The sequence below is a fragment of the Herpailurus yagouaroundi genome, unplaced genomic scaffold (assembly GCF_014898765.1).
Source record: "Herpailurus yagouaroundi ecotype Mexico unplaced genomic scaffold, PumYag 163, whole genome shotgun sequence".
Lineage (NCBI taxonomy): Eukaryota > Metazoa > Chordata > Mammalia > Carnivora > Felidae > Herpailurus > Herpailurus yagouaroundi.
The window spans coordinates 7405411-7423914 of NW_024412404.1; the positions used below are offsets into that span (position 1 = coordinate 7405411).

Here is an 18504-nt window from a genome sequence, read left to right on the forward strand (position 1 = left end):
AAAAAAAAAAAAAAAAAAAAAAAAAAAAAAAAAAAAAAGCATCAGTCTCTCTTTAGAGAGTAAAAATCCAAGAAAGAAAATTGGGAAGAATCTTAATGATAAAAACAACAGTGTATATGATTACTTTATGCAAAATATATATGCAAAAATGAAAAAAAAGAAAAAAAAATCTGAGTTATCAAATAAACTCCATGGCAAAAAAACCCCACAAAAAAACAAAAAACAACATGCTCACACATACACACACAAAACAAACAAGAACAACAACAAAAAAAAAAACCCTACTAACCTGATTTTAAAATGGGCAAGGAGTTTGAATAGGTATTTCTCCATAGAAAACAAACAGGTATAAGAAAATCTGCTCAACATAATCATCAAGGAAATGGATATCAAAACCACAATGAGATATCACCTCACCCTGTTAGGAGGGCTACTATCAAACAAAAAAACATGAAAGACAAGGGGCGCCTGGGTGGCTCAGTTGGTTAAGGGGCCGACTACGGCTCTGGTCATGATCTCACGGTCTGTGAGTTCGAGCCCTGCGTCGGGCTCTGTGCTGACAGCTCAGAACCTGGAGCCTGTTTCGGATTCTGTGTCCCCCTTTCTCTGACCCTCCCCCATTCATGCTCTGTCTCTCTCTGTCTCAAAAATAAATAAACGTTAAAAAAAAAACATGAAAGACAAGTGTGCACTAGAATGTAAGGAAATTGGAATCCTCTACACCTTATTGGTAGGAATCCAAAATGGTATAGTCACTAAGGAAAACAATATGGAGCTTCCTCAAAAAAATAAAAAATAAAGCTACCATATGATTCAATAATCCTACTGGGCATTTATCCAAACAATTTAAAGAGATATTAGCACTTCCATGTTCACTGTAGTACTATTCACAATGGCCAAGATGTGGAAACAACCTAAATATCCATCGATGGATGAAAGGAGAAAGAAAATGCAGCATATACACATAATAGAACATTATTCAACCTAAAAAAGTAAAAAGGAAATCCTACCATTGTGACAGTATGGAGCCATCTTGAAAACATTATGTTAGGGGCACCTGGGTGGCTCAGGTCATGATCTCGCGGTTTGTGGGTTTGAGTCCTACATGGAACTCTGTGCTGACAACTCAGAGCCTGGAGGCTGCTTCAGATTCTGTGTGTCCCCCTCTCTCTGCCCCTCCCTGACTCATGCTCTGTCTCTGTTTCTCAAAAATAAACAAACATTGAAAGAAAAAAAAATGAAAACATTATTCTCGGTGAAATCAGCCAGTCTTAGAAAGAAAAATAATGTGGATTCCCCTTGTAAGAGGTATCTACCATAGGCAAATGCATAGACTCAAATAGTGTGATGTTAGTTACCAGAGGTGGGGGGAGGGGGATGTGGGAAGTTGCTAATGACAGGTATACAGTTTCAGTTATAACAAGACAAATCAACTCTAAAGATCTTCTGTACAACATTGTACCTACAGTCAATAACACTTATTGTATACTTAAAAATGTGGTAAAGGGCAGGGGCACCTGGGTGGCTCAGTCAAACATCTGACTTTGGCTCAGGTTATAATCTCATGGTTTGTGGGTTTGAGAAGGGCATCCTGCTCTCTGCTGTCAGCATAGGGCCCACCTGGGATCCTGTCCCCCTCTTTCTCTGCCCCTCCCCCACTCTCGCTCTCTCTCTGAATAAATAAACATTAAAAAGAAAAGATTTATAAAATGTGCTAAAAGGACAGATCTCATGTTAAATGTTCTTACCAAAATGAAATAAAAAAAAATTAAAAAGGAGTTACCAAATAAATATCTCCATTTTGCAATGAATACTATGTAGAACGTTCACTCTCTTAAAATGGCTAAAATTTGGAACTATTTAAATGTACTTAAAAAATAAAATGATGCGTAAGAGTAGATCCAAAATTTTCAGTGTAATACCAGCAATGATAAGTAAAATATGTTATCTGTTATACAATGTCAAATATTTCTTCTAGCTTCATGTCTATCAAATTTTTTTTCAATTCATGTCCTTGGAAATATATAGACATTTTATTAATAACCTCAATTTTATATTGAAACAATAACTTATTTAAAATTCCATACAGTTTTGAGGTGCCTGGGTGACTCAATCAGTGGGTGTCTGACTCTTGATTTCAGCTCGGGTCATGCTCTCATGGTCGTGAGATTGAGCCCCACATTCAGCTCTGAGTCGGGCTCTGCAGTGGGCATGAATCCTGCCTAAGATTCTCCCTCTCAATCTCTCTCTGCCCCTCCCCCATCTCTCTTTCTCTTTCAAAATAAATAAACTTAAAAAAAATTCTTTACTGTTTTCCAAAGTGGCTATAACAACTTACATTCCTATCAACAGCGCATGAGGGTTCCTTTTTTCCAAATCCTCACCAACACTTATTATTTCTTGTTGTTCTGGTTTTAGTCATGCTTACAGATATAAGGTGCTATTTCATTGTGGTTTTGATTTGCATTTCTATGATGATTAATAATGTTGAGCATCTTTTCATGTGTCTGTTTGGCCATCTACATATCTTCTCTGGAAAAATGTCTATCAGGTCCTCTGCTCATTTTTTTAATCGTATTTGTGTGTGTGTGTGTATGTTGAGTTGTATAAGTTCTTTATATATTTTGGATATTAACGCCTTACCAGATACATCATTTGCAAATATCTTCTCCCATTCAGCAGGTTGCCTTTTTGTTTTGCTGATAGTTTCCTTTGTTATGCAAAAGCTTTTTACTTTGAGGTAGTCCCACGAGTTTATTTTTGTTTTTGTTTCTCTTGCCTCAGGAGACATATACAGAAAAACGTTGCTATAGCCAATGTCAGGGAAATTACTGCCTGTATTCTTTTCTAAGATTTCCGTTACAAAATGAACCTAACACAAGAATAAAAGGCACAGCACAAGGAATATGGGCAGTGATAATATCATAGCATTGTATGGTGACAGATGGTAGCTGCACTTGTGGTGACCATAGCTTAATGTATAGAGAAGTTGAATCACTATATTGTACACCTGAAACTAACGTAACATTGTGTTTCAATGATACTCAGATAAGAAAAATAAATAAATCAAATTCCTTAAATATTATTTTCCATCCAACCAATATTCCTCTCTGGATCTTTTCTGCATTTGAGATATATGGATATAACTATGTAGGAGAAGATTTCCTCAGGGATGAAATTCACTGACTTAGTTGATGGGACAATAACTAAATTAAAGAAAACCTCAGGATATAAGGTAATTTACAAAATTCAATGATATTTTGTGGGTCAGCAGCAAAAATTGAGGTGATATACAATTATTGGAAAATAATAAAAAAATGTTTAACATAAGATACTCAGGAACAAATTTAATAAAGAATATTCAGTATTCCTACACTAAGAAAAACAAAATGTTACTAAAAGAATTTGAAGAAGATCCAAATAAAATATACACACATAATGTGTTCAGTGATTAGAAAACTCAAGGATTTGAGAGATGCATTCTCCTCAGTAAGGATACAAAGAAAGTGCCATCAAAATCCCAGTGGTTGTGTAAAAGTGCACGTGTGTGTTGGTGTGCGTGCACTTGCACACATCTGAAAATTTGGGCGGTAATTAAAAAACGCACTTGTAAATGCAAAGGATATAAAATAGTGAAGAGTAAAGATGGAGAACTTAAACTACTTTACTTCAAGACATAGAGTAATTAAAAACATGTGATCAAAAGAACAGATCATAAAGAAATAGACCCACACATATGTAGTCATTTAATCTTCAACAAAGGCACAAATGTCATTAAATATTTAATGTTTAGTATTTTCAATGCATGACACTGAACAACTGGATATATATCTATGGAAAGACTCTAAGCTTGACCCCTGCCTAACACCATACTCAAAAACAACAACAGCAGCAGCAAACACTTGGAATATATTGTAGACCTAAAAGAAAAGTAAATTACATTGAAATTTAAATCTACTCCTCAAAAAATACTATAAAAAAGAAAAAGAGTAGGTCACAGACTAGGAAAATACATTCATAGTTCATATACCAAACAATAGAATTTTAAACATAATATATAAATAACTCCAATAACTCAATAGTAAAATCAACAAGCTTTCAGACGAGTGAAAAAGACTTGAGAAGACATTTCATTAAAGATTTATGAATATCCAATAAGCTCTTTGAAGTAAGCTTAACATAATTTGTAATCAGAGAAGTGGAGATTTCAAACACTTTAATATATCACTAAAAACTCACTGCATGGGCTACATTTAGGAAGATTGACAATATCAGGTATTGGTGAGGATGTGAAACATTTAAGACTCTCTTGCATTGCTGCTCAAACTATGAAATGGTACAAACACTTTGGAAATGAAGTTTGGCAGGTTGTGCATATCATGGGAGCTACCAATTCCACGCCTAGGTGTTTTCCCAAGAGAAAGAAAGTATTTTTCATACAAGTATTTCACGTGAATTTCAATAAATCTTTATTTACAATAACCATTAGTTGGGAATAGAAATGTTTATCGTCAACAATATTTTAAAAGAATGTCAGATACTCTCATCACTGATGAATACCAAAGACATCAGTCTAGATAAAATGTGGTTAGGTGGTTGCCTATAGTATAAAATGGTTGAGAGATTGTAAAATGCTGCAGTGGAGCTTTCTGGAATGATGGAATGGTTATAATATCAAGTGGAATAGTGGTTAAGCGTTTCATTTGTCAAAACTCATCAGATTATACATTTAAAATAGTGTGCAATTTTATAGGTATAAATTATATCCATACAAATGCTAGAGAAAATATAAATTGAATGCTGTATTACTTTTATATAAAGAAAGTTTTATAATTATGAGTTAAAATTTAGATACAAAAAAGAAAGAAGTGATAATTTGGACTTAGTGATGCTGAAAAAAAAAGCATTGCAGACAGGAGCATCATAAGCAAATAAAATAATAACTAAAGAAAAATAATTAAATTTGTAATAGTTAATAACTCTTTGTCTATCTATCCACTTATCCATTCATCACTTTCTATCATCTACTTAATATAAATTAAGTTATATATTTATATATATATTTATATATATTATATATATTTATATATTTATATATATTTATATATATGTATATATAAATAAGTTATATAATAATATATATTATATATACTATATATTATATATAGTATATATAATATATATACTATATATAATATATATAATATATATATATAATATAAATAAAGTTATAAATGTTACATACATGTAATCAGAGTGGTCACAAATAAATATGTGAAGTGGCTCCTGATCACATAAAAGATGCTCAACTGTGCTTGAAAAGAATTTCAACATAAACTATGAAGAGATATGTATGTATCACATTGGCAGAAATCACAAAACTTGAAAACATATTTATGTTCCTATGGAGAATAGACACTCTACAGATTGCTGTGAGGAATGCAAAATCACACAGCACCCATGGAAGTGAATCACACAGTACCTAATAAAATTACCTATACATTCAAGCTTTGATACAGTGATCCCACACACAAGAAATCTCTCCTGTAGATATACCCAGAAAAAGTTGGAAAGACTTTTCCAAAAAGCTCTCCATTGTAGTTTTTCTGTGCTACCAAAAAGACCACAAGCAGCATAAATGTTTGCCAGTAAGAAACAGTGTAAACATAGTGCTATCCAACTTCTGTGGAGTAATCTCCAAAATATTTTGTAGAAAACCAAAGAGGTGTGCCTGGGTGGCTCAGTCGGTTAGATGTCCAACTTTGGCTCAGATCATGATCTCATGGTTCATGGGTTTGAGCCCCATGGGTTTGAGCTGACAGCTCAGAGCCTGGAGTCTGCTTCAGATTCTGTGTCTGCCTCTCTCTCTGCTTCTCCCCCGCTGACACTCTGTCTCCCTCTCTCTCAAAAAAAACATTAAAAAAACTTAAAGAAATATTGTGCCCATGGTTATTAAAAAAAAAGAGAAAGGAAAAAAATAGGAAAAACAGTAGAAGCCGAAGAGAGCCTATATTTCTCTAACTATACCTTAATTTGTGAAGTTGACTTTATAACTTGTAAATACATATATGTATGGATAGATAAAACTATGTGGAACATTTATGACCTCAAAGTCAAATACAGATATAAAATTAACATATATTTCAAAAAATTAATTGAATTTTAAAATTAAAGCCAAAATGAAATAAATATCCTGTGTATCAAGATGGCAAAAAATCCCAGAAAAGAATATTTCAAATGATTTTACAAAATAGTAATTTGTACTCCTCCTACTATGCACTATTTTAAGAACAGATAACTGGAAAAAAGTTTTTTTTTCTTTCTTAAACATTTGCTTAGCTATTTAAAATCCTTTGTACTTCCAAACAAATGTTTTAATTATTGCACATGCACACGCATGCATACACACACACAGGAATACTCACTGCTATTGGGATTTTTATGACATTTCATATTATCTTTATCTTTCACTTTATGAACGTCTCTTTACATAATTAAATTTTAAATGTTTAAGTTATTATGTCATATATTGTTTCACTAATTATCATAAATTTCATAATTCGATGCAATATTATTATCATTAGAGAAAATAGATGCAAACTAAATCAAACATATCAAATACAAAACCCTATTCTCCCAAGTTTAATCTTGAGATATAAGTATGAATTAGGGTATATTTTCTCCAAAACAAACACAAAGAGTAGCAAAGAACACCCATAAACCAGACTACGGTATCTGAAAAACTACTTCCCAATAAATACAAAGATGTATGAAAAAAATGGCTGATTCCAAAAATGGGGGAAGCATGCAAGATAAGCCCGATTCCCATAACATGGTGGATCAGAATGCAAAGTAGTTATGAAAATTGACTGAGGGTCCAGGAACAAAGGTAAAGAGACGACTATTGGCCAAAAATAGGACTACTTAGGAAGCAGTGAAAGTAATAGTCTTAGAGTGAATTGTATCAAATATATTTAAATCTAAGTATTTGTAATAGTTTGCAGATCAAAACAAAAAACAAAAAAACAAAAACAAAAACAAACAAAAAAACACCTCATTGGCTACTTTCCTAAAAAATAGTACTTATGGGAGGAAAAGTCGAATTTTTACCCTGTGTTGTATGACCTCTGACCTCAGGGTGTTCAAACAGTTAAGGGAGATTTTTTTTTTTTTTACAAAAAATATGCATATAATAAATTAAGAAAAATAGTTGAATTAATATGTCACAATTTTGTAAACCCCAGCAAAGTAATGTAATGGCAACATGGTTTCTTAATGACAACAACAACAAAAAAGTACAGGGAAAACAAAAAGGTAGGGAGTAAAAATGAGATTAAAAAATATTTAAAGTGAGAAAATCTTGATTAGATCCTGATTCAAAGAATCCATTTTTGAGATTTCCGGGGAAACTTGAATCTTCACTGACTGTTAGTGATAATTGTTTAGTGTGTTTTTAAGGATATGGTTATGGTATCATTTTTATGTTGTTGTTAAAGTCTAATCTTTTATTGATACTACTGCACTATTCGCAGGTGAAATGGAATGGAAGCCTAGGATCTACTGGAACATAATACCTTGCCAGGGAGAAGATGGTATGGGATGGCCATGGGATAGTAGTTGTGGAAACTGGATGACGTGTCCACGGAGAAGAAAGGCTCTATTGCATTCTTTCTCTATTTTTATGTATTTGAAATCTCTCAAAATATTTCTTACAGTATTCTCTCTCCTTTAAGATAAGATAGTCTGTCCACCCTAGTGCCAAACTCCGTAGATAGGCGTGTAGCTCCAATGTGCTAGTTTTCTATGATGACATGTAATTTGATTCATTGTTATTGATTTTATACAATTTAATGGCAACATTATTTATATTTTTGGCTCTATTCCAGTTTGTTATTTTTTGAGAGAAAGAGCGCAAGTGGGGAAGAGGCAGAGAGAGAGAGGGAGAGAGAAAATCCCGAACAGGTTCTGTGCGTGGTCAGCGTTCAGAGCCCAATGGCAGGGCTCGAACCCATGAAACCATGCGTTCGTGACCTGAACCAAAATCCAGAGTCAATCGCTTAACCAACTAGGCCACCCTGGTGCCCCAGCTATATTCCAGTTCTTACAAAGAATGTAGTATACCACAAAGAACAAGTGCTTTGGCTTCAGACAGTTCTGGGTATGAATCACGGCTCTAACACTTACCAGCTAGGTGATTGATTTTTCAGAATTTACTTAATCCCTGAGCATCTGTGTGCCATCTGTGTAACAAAAATATAATAAATGGAATGCTGTATGTATTTTGGCAAGATTTCCTAGCTTAACTTCACCTCTGGTTTCAGAAAAATCTGAGAACATATGCGTCTGTCAGTTTGGGTTGCTGTTACCAAAATACCATAGACTGGCTGGCTTCAGCAATACACAATTTTTTCTCACACTTCCAGAGGCTAGGCGGTTTGACATCCAGGTTCCAGTAGACTTGACTCACGGTGAAGGCCCTCTTTCCAGATTGCGGATGCTGACGGTCACCTTCTTCTATAGCCTCACGTGCTGGAGAAAGGAAATCCTGGTATTTTCTTCTCTTTTTCTAAAGGCTCCACCCTAGTGATGGCATAAAAACTTAATTACTTCCCAAAGGCTCCACATCCTATATCACCACTTTGGAGATTAGTGCTTCAACATATGAATTTCAGAGGGACACAATAATTGTGCAATAAAACTATGAAAAATAGAACAGTAGTACATCCAATTTCCTTGCAATGGAGGGTTTGGAGCCGCTGCTAAAAGAACATGTTCTTCGGGGAGAAAGAAGTAGATATGCCAATAACGCCACTTCGGGTGGCTGGTTGTTGAAGAGGATGGAATTCGTGATGCAGGGAATAGTGGCGGTATGTTGAGAGGTCTAAACCTCCACCATTCACCTGGCACATGTGCAAGTAATAACATGATCACAGAAAGAACTATTTAACGGAAATACTCTCTGACCTTGAGAGCACAAGATGTGATCTTTGAGATCTCCTCTGCAAAACTGTAACACTAAATGAGCAAGAGAGGAAATTCTGCCCACTTTGAAACAAGGTAACTGGCAGTCAGATGTCTTGAGGATATTGATGCGATTATAAAGTGTGATGGTAGAAAGGGGTTGCTAAATGGACCTCATGGTTTTTGTCATTTATTTCACTAAAAGTTATATTTTTATACCTATTGTATACCATTATATTTGTAGTCATGGTGGTGATTTTGGTAGGCTAGAAATATGAAGACAAAAGGTGGCTTCAACCTGCAAAAGCTTACTATTTTACTAGTTATTTTAAAATATTGTATCACATTTGAGAAATATTTCTTTTAATGTCAAGGACAAGGATACTATTATACCGCAGGTACTAGTCAAGCAATTAAGAAAGAGACAACATAATGGGTAAACATTTTAAAAAGTTGGCATAAAATTATCATTAGTTTTCAATATTTTTGTACGCTTGAAATTCTAAAAATAATTATATGTAAAATTAGTACAAAAAGTGACATGATTTTGTGAAGTGGCTAGGTATGAAATTAATATGCAGAAAAAAAGAGCCTGCATGATTGTAAATAATAACCAGGAGTTACGATGGATGGAAAACAAGACAGTTTCAAGTACTTAAGAATAAATTTAAGAAGAAAAGCAGAAAATCTGTATGAAGAAGAATGTAAAATACTGATCAAGGGCAAGAAAAAATATCATCATAGGAATGGAAGAGCTTGGAGAAGACATAAAGCTCCATGCATGTGGAGCTCCATTCATTGACTCCATTCATATGACTCTCATATTATTCCAGTTCTCCAGAGAAATAGAAACAATACAATACGTGCCTAAAAAGGAGATTTATTGTAAGTAATTGGATCATGTGATTACACAAGTTAATGAGTACAAAATACACAGTGTGAGTGAACAGACTGGAGATCTAGGAGAACTGATGAAGCCAACCAGCTGTTTTCTGGAGAATTGGGAGGCTGGCCTTTTTGTTACATGCAAGACTTCAACTGATTGGATGAGGCCCATCCACACTATGGAGAACAATCTGCTGTACTCAGAGTTCACCGAATTAAACATTAATGTCATCCAAAAAACACCTACCAGGTGGACAAATAAAATTAATCATAACTTTGCTCTCTCTCTCTCTCTCTTGAGAGAGGCGAGGGGCAGAAGGAGAAGAGAGAGAATTTCAGGCAGGCTCCACACCCAACACAGAGCCCAATGCCAGCCTCAATCTCAGGACCGTGAGATCTTTCATGACCTTAGTGGAAATCAAGTGTCAGATGCTTAACTGACTGAGCCACCCACGTGCCCCTCTCAGTTTTTGAGCAGTTTCCTTTTTTTTCAGTGTTTATGAGATATATAATATTGCATAAATTTAAAGTGTACAAAATGTGCTGAATTGATGCACTTAAATGTGAAATGATTACAACGATAGCATTAGCTAACACCTTGCATCAACTCACACAATAACCTTTTTTCTAATGATGATATATTTAAGATTTACTCTTGTAGCAACTTGCGAGTGTATGATACAGTATGGTTAAGTATAGTCATCTGACTTTATATTAGATCCCTGAAAGTTATTCACCTTATAACTAAATGTTTTACCCTTTGACCAGCATATCCCCCTTTCCTCCACCCCCAGGTTGGCAACTATATTGTGCCCTCTGCATGTAGGAGTTTGGTTATAACTTTTTTTAATTCGTGAAAAAAGATCTGTTTACCAACATGATTCAGTACATCTTATTTCACAATTGTAATAGTTCTTTCAAAAGGCGGGAACAGAGACGTCTGTTGTAATATAATCTTGTGAAAAATAAGATGAGAGTAGAAGTCATTGGAAGAGCCTCCTAGGAAAGTCCTCTGTAAGAGAAGGGCCTCTCACTGGCATGCCCTTTCACTTTTTCCTAAAATGAAGATGGTGGTGGTAAAGCAGCTGTTATGTAACCATGAGGTGACAAGATGGAGGATATAAACCACCATCCCAAGATGACTGAGTGGAAGTTTTGACAGTACTGTGTCACTGACCACATTCTCAAACCACCATATTGGCCCCAGATGAAATACTTTTCAGTTCTTGTTACATGAGAAAAATTAAAATCAATTTAGATACGATCATTACTTAGATCTTCTCATACATTCAGACAGGTTGATGTCTAATACAGAAAAGTGCCTTGCCTTGTTTTAGTTACCTTATTTAGTTAGGTCAATTGTCCTCAATTATCCCTTCTCCATCCTCACCAAGGTTGTCCCTTAGGATGGTCTCAGACAGTCCAAGTCATGGTGACCCATGGTCACCCTGGTAAATAAGGGAAAGACTTCAGAGTGTGTGCCCCTGCATGTTCAAGGCCAACCTAGACTTATTTCAGCAGTATCCATTTGAAAAAAAAAAAAAGATTTGTAAAAATCATACAAATTTTTACGGCTTATACCAGGATACTCCTCTGTCCTTTTTTTAGAGTCTGGAATGATGACTATTGTTCTCATCCCTTCTCCTGTTAAAATTTTCTCCTGGCTATAATTCAGCTAAACCAACATAGCATAGCTATTTTTAGTTGGAATCACTTTTATGTGATTCCCCCCCTTCTTTTCACAATGAACACACTAGTGTCCAAAGACACTAATATTTAGGAAGTTTTTCTAAACATTTCACAGATTTTTCTCTCAGCTTTAGAATAGATGGGAGCCATTCAGAGATTGAGAGAAACCAAAGTTTTGCACATTTTCCAACAAAAGAAATTATAATAAAAAATTAGTTACGAGCAGAAACATCATTTCTTGCCTGTTAATTATCCATGTTCAAATCCAGTTAAAAATACCTCACCCACTGTATTCTTTATTCCTTATTTTTATCCAGAGAATAATTAATGTTGTAATATGCTGTAAAGAAAGGCTGCTGTCCTATACCTTTTTGAAGGAATGAAAGCTGAAAACGGGGTGAAAATGATTTGTTTACCTTGGTTCGAGGTGAAATCGCTTTAATTTTTCCAGCTGCATTGCTGCAGTAATTTAAAAGCCTGAGCACGTCTCTCTGTATCATTAAAACAAAACTGGAATTAATACACAGCCCACTCAATCCATACCATAAAGCAGTCAAGGAAATGCTGATGGTGGTTGAGCTATTGATACCAGGTTAGGTTTTATAAACTAATAGAGTATATATCGTCAACAATAATGCTGATAATGAATTGATGATGTTACGCTTAAACAAAGAAAATGGCTTGCCTGAAACATTTGCTATTTGAGAAATCACTGTTTCTTTCACTTCATGCCTAAAGCATGGATATGGGCGGGGAAAATAGTACCCACGAGAGGAGATACTATCACATCAGTAACCTCAAATGCGAAATGTGTCAGCCAGGTAGAACATTTGGGTTCTACAAAAGCATTGTTAGAACATACCATTTTCTAGTGGGGATGTGTTAATTTTAAGTTCTCGGCATTACAGACAAAGCTCCCTCTCTACAAAACTATCTCTGTTTTGAATAGTGTCAGGAGCCACGTATTGTTTTGTACACCTCTCCTTTAAGGTGTGTGTGTGTGTGTGTGTGTGTGTGTGTGTGTGTACAACCCAACAATTTCAATTCTATAGATATCTATAGATAATCTGGCATGGGTGCATAGAAGACCTATATAAGAATGTTTGTTGTGGGGCGCCTGGGTGGCGCAGTCGGTTAAGCGTCCGACTTCAGCCAGGTCACGATTTCGCGGTCCGTGAGTTCGAGCCCCGCGTCAGGCTCTGGGCTGATGGCTCAGAGCCTGGAGCCTGTTTCTGATTCTGTGTCTCCCTCTCTCTCTCTGCCCCTCCCCCGTTCATGCTCTGTCTCTCTCTGTCCCCCCCAAAAAATAAATAAATAAACGTTAAAAAAAAATTAAAAAAAAAAGAATGTTTGTTGTAATATCTAAAAAAAGTGGAAACAGCCTAATGTCATCAATAACAGAATGATTATATTAATAGTCATACATTCATTCAATGAATAGTATGCACAGTGAAAATAAATCAACAAGCCATGCGTGTCAACCATGATGAATCCTAAAAATGTAATATTAAGAAAAGGAAGCGAATTACGTTTGAAACTTTATGGTATTTTCACAAATGCATAAAGTTCAAAAGCAGACAGTTAATACAGCTCAAAAGAATGCTCGGCATGAATTTAAGGAGAACAGCTGCTTGTAGGGAGCAACTGTAAGGGATACGATGAAAGGGGTAGAAAAAGGCTTCCAAAATACAGTAAATATTCAAATTTTTTAAATTTTTTTGGTGGAAACAGAAATGTTTCTTACGTACAAAATGGAAATCATATGTAAAATGGACACCACTGCTATTGGCTCTCTCTTCCTCTCTTCTCATGATATCATGAAATAAATTTTCACAAAGTGCCATATATTACTATTATTCCATTTTCTGTAAAGCCAAGCTTAGGCACATATTAATATTGCCAAGGTCACAGAGAGTGAATTACTTAAGGTAACACAGCTGGCAGGTTTCAGAACCCTGATCCAGACCTTCCTAATTTGAGGGCAGAGCAAATGCCTTTAATGCCATGATTCTAGACACTGTGCCCTCACTGCCACATCTAAGCACATGCATGATTTTAATGTGGTTGCAATCATTTTACATCCTGAATTTTAGGTAACATTGCATTCAAGAAAGTAGTCCGCATCATGAATAGCTGTTGAAAATATCCATGATATTGGTTACACATTATTGAATCCTGTCCTGCCATACTTTATTTAAATAACTTGTTTATTTCCAATGCCTCAATATAATATTGTTTGGGGGACATCCTTAAACACATCCTCTATTTTTACAGCGTAATTTGTAGAAATGTAATTACAGTTAAAAATACATAATTTTAAAATTCTAATTGTTCTCTAAAGAATCTTTTATCAGTCAGTATTCTCACTAGCAGTTTATGAGAGAACAAGCATTTCGAAAATTTGAGGAGCCTCTGGGGGGCTCAGTTGGTTGAGTGCCCAACTTAGGCTCAGGTCATGATGTAACTGTTCCTGAGTACAGCCCCGCGTCTGGCTCTCTGCTGTCAGCACAGAGCCTGCTTCAGATCCTCGGTCCCCTCCCCCCAGCCCTCCCCCGTGCGCGCGCACGCACGTGTGTGTGTGTGTGTGTGTGTGTACACACGTGCGCACTTTCTCTCTGTCTTAAAAATATTTAGAAAAGAGAAAATTTGACACCTCGTGATCACATAGTATTTGTTTTCATTTCATCTGCATACATTTAATAAACAACGATTTGGAATTTTTATATTCTTACTGATCTTCCTTTCTTTTGATGATCTTGGACTTCTTTTCTGTAGATGTATTACCATTTGCATTTGTGTTTGATAAGACAATTTTCCTTAAAAAAGATACTAATTCTTTTTCATGGTTGTCTAACTGTTTTGCTATTGTACATATATCATTTAATTTTGCTTTTGACTTTGTGTTTTTATAATCTTTAAAAATCTATGTCGCTTTAAAAGAATTCTAATATGTTTAGGAAATACTTTCCTTCACAAAATTCCATATATAGACACATCTTTTTTCTTTATACTTTTTAAACTATAAGTTCAGATATAAGATGTGAATGACATTTTTATATTATTTCTTAATTTTTTGACAATTTTTGTGCTTTTTTTAAATTTTATTTTAGAGGGAGAGAAAGTATAAGCCACAGAGAAGTACAGAGGGAGAGAGAGAGAGAGAGAGGGAGAGGAAGAGAATCTTAAGAAGGCTCCCTGCTCAGCATGGAGCCTGACTTGGGTTTAATCCCATGGCCCTGGGATCATGACCTGAGCCAAAATTAAGATCCGGATGGTACAACAGACTGAGCCATGCAGGTGGCCCAAATTTTCAGCAATGTTTGACTATTACTGAATGTAATTAATTTGGGTATTTTAAAACTTATGCATATGTATATATTATGTACACGTTGGTCAATTTCTGAGCTGTCATTCTTTTCCACTATTTTCTCTGTCAACTTTTGCCCCAAGGACCTTTAAAGCATCAACTCATCTATCAATTTTTGTATCAATACTATATTGGTTTTTAACATATTGGTAGACCAAATCATAATTCTTTGGTAGAAGATTTTATATTTCTAGAATATTCAGCATTATAAATTTAGTAGCATCATCAATTTGCACTGCACTCCATTTTCTTTTTTTTTTTTTTTTTTAATTGTTTTTTTTAACGTTTATTTATTTTTGGGACAGAGAGAGACAGAGCATGAACGGGGGAGGGGCAGAGAGAGAGGGAGACACAGAATCAGAAACAGGCTCCAGGCTCTGAGCCATCAGCCCAGAGCCTGACGCGGGGCTCGAACTCCCGGACCGCGAGATCGTGACCTGGCTGAAGTCGGACGCTTAACCGACTGCGCCACCCAGGCGCCCCGCACTCCATTTTCAATTCTTCACCTAGCAGCCAGGGTGATCCTTGAATAAGTTGATCACATTTCTCAGTGTAAATATTCTAGCATGTTTTACCTCATTTTACAATTTAAACTATGCGTAGGTTACACATCTTCATGGGATATGACCACTCCACTTTGGCCCCATTTTTGGACCTAATTCTCCTTTCTCTCATTTTGCTATAGTCACTCTGGCCTTCTTTGTATTCTAGTGACAAACTAAGTATATGTCTTTCCATACAAAATACAGTTGAAATTTCATAGTTTTCAGTGTGTCTGTGCTTATGGCAAGAGTAATTTGGAGGAGAATAAACCAGCTAGCTCTTTCAGTACATTTTAATCAGAAAATACTTCACAAAATTTATAGATCTTAAACTGATGTTGGTATTAATTTAAAATAATACTACTGTTGTTTTCCAGTATTCCATGAACTAAATGTGAAACAAATTTGTAAACAGATAATAACTAAAGTCCCTGGGTCAAAAACTGATCACAAAAATGCTATGGAATTTGGGAGTGACTATATGCCCAGTGGATAATCAGGGACAGGAGAAGCTCAGAAATATGCCTTAGCCCAAGAATTTTGGACGTATTAGCTATATCACACAGGTCTCACCCTCAATTTTGTTATGGCAAAACCTATAATGCAAACACATCCAATAGTCATATTCTATCTGTGAATGGCTCTGTGTGGATTAAGCAGAAGTCACTAGCTAGCCTGAACAGTTAGAATTTTGTTTTTCTTATTAATCTTCAAAACAAATGGAAAAAGAAATTATTATCAGGCTTTGTTTATGGATGAAAAGCATAACAAACAAATTTTCTATGCCTCAAGTATCTTTATTTGGCATAAATCTTCCTAAGCAAAACCTCAGTTCTTTAAAAAAAAAAAAAAAAAGTTGTTTAATGTTTCTTTATTTTTGAGAGAGGGTGAGCAAGCATGAGTAGGGGAGTGGCAGAGACAGCGGGAGACAATCCAAAGCAGGCTCCAGGCCCTGAGCTGTCAGCCAGAGCCCTAAGCCGGGCTGGAACTCAGAGTCTGTGGGATCATGACCTGTGCCGAAGTCCGACATTTAATCGACTGAGCCACCCAGGAACCCAGCAAAACCTCAGCTTTTAAGAGACATTCTCTCTCTCTTTTTTTTTTTTTTTTCATTTTGATTAACTAAATTCATTTGTAATTCAGGCTGTTATTCCACCAGAAGAAAGTAATTTAATCTAAGTTAGTTGAGGTATTTTTTGTGTGTATCCAAGGATCCACTCTCACAATATCTCCTTTCCTCGGGGCTCATATGTACTTCATGGTAGGAGAAGATTACAAAAAGGGCATTTTATCGTCATTACCCATGTGGATATGGGCTAGGCACCCAAGTCCGCATCGGTTCTGAATTCATGAGGCCAGGCAGATCAAAGCCGTGATATTTGGTCTTAATTACGTGGCCACTTAAGAGCCTGCAATTTTTCAGTTATTTTGATGGTCCAGTAGAGGACATGAAAATGATACGTGGCATCAAAAGCTAACATTAAGTGTTGCCATTGGTTGCAGCCGGAGCAGCTAGAGGGGTCACGGCCAACAGCGAACACACCTTCATTACCATCAAGCCCAATGGGGTCCAGCACAACCTTGTTGGGGAGATTAAGCGTTTTCAGCAAAAAGGATTCCATTTCATTGCTATGAGATTAATTCAGGCTTTTTAAGGAACACTGCATTGACCTAAAGAACTGACCATTCTTTGCTGGCCTGGTGAAGTCCATGCAATCAGGACCTGTGGTTGCCATGATCTTAGAGGGACTGGATGTGGCAGAGGCAGGCTGAGTGATGCTCAGGGAGACCAATCCTGTGGGCTCCATGCCTAGTATCATCTGTTGAAACTTGTGCATCCAAGCTGGCAGGAGAAGCTTATCCATGCAGCAATTCCATGGAGATTACAGAGAAGGAGATTGGCTTGCGGTTTCAGCCTGAGGAGCTGGTAGATTACAAAAGCTGAGCTCAGAACTGGATCTATGAGTGGCAAGAAAGCAGACCTCAGTGCTTTGCCCATTTCGTTCCCTGTCCCTTCCAGGGGCAGGGGACCAGGCTCTAGCAAATCTGGTTATTTTTGATAACTTCCTTATAAACTGGAAGGGGACTCTTGGAGCTAGAAGTACTGCCTGTGTGGTATTATGTGCTACTTGTCAGATTAAAATGTTCATCCCAATGTTAAAAAAAAAAAAAAAAAAAAAAGCTAATGCTTGATAGATTTTGTTTCTGAATTTTTACAAAGTAGGGTTCCATTCTGGGAGATGGGAAATAAGTAAAAGGCAAGAAAAATTATTGAGAACGAAAAGGAAATTCATCAGTCTCCGTTTGAAATGAAACTACTGAAGAAAATAAAATCAAAGATGAAAGCTATTGTTTTTCCAATTTGTGGTTTATGGCATTGAATAAAACTAGCCTGATTGTAATACAAGTGGCCAGAATGTCAACTGAACTATAGTTGTACTTGCCACCTTTTGAATTTATCTACCTATGTAATCTCAACCAAGAATCATCTTGGATATATGATATAATATATGGTTTCATATGTGGATATATTAATAACCAACAAATATCTACATATAAAACTAACACATCTGAAAATCAAACGAGCTAAAAAAGTAGCTCTCAATACTCAAGTGCCCTTTGAATCCTACTGTCTCTCCTCTAATATCAAGTGCATTTCTAAATTTTGCGCTTATGAGTCTTCTGCTTTTAAAAATAGTATTACTGGGGCCCCTGGGTGGCTCAGTCAGTTCAAGTGTCAACGTTTGGTTTCAGCTCAGGTCATGATCTCATGGTTTTGTGAGTTCAGCCCCACATCGACCCTCCTGGGGTTCACTCTCCCTCTGTCTCGCTCTCTCTGCCCCTCCCCTGCTCATGCTGTCTCTGTATCTCTCAAAACATAAATGAATATAAATGATAAAAGTATTAAAAATAGTATTACGATAAATGAGTGTTTTTAAATATAATACTGTTACATTTTGTATGTGTTGAATTTTGTATCAGTAATATTATACTAAATGGATTATTACCTTTTGCTTTTTTCACTCAACACTGAAAATTATTTTCAAGTTTTATTTTTTA

The 18504-nt window shown here is 35.8% G+C and overlaps 1 pseudogene; it reads left to right on the forward strand.

Moving 5' to 3' along the window:
• LOC121036640 (nucleoside diphosphate kinase A-like) overlaps positions 1 to 17485 on the forward strand; it is a 34252-nt pseudogene extending 16767 nt beyond the window's left edge.
• The last annotated feature ends 1019 nt before the right edge of the window (positions 17486 to 18504 follow it).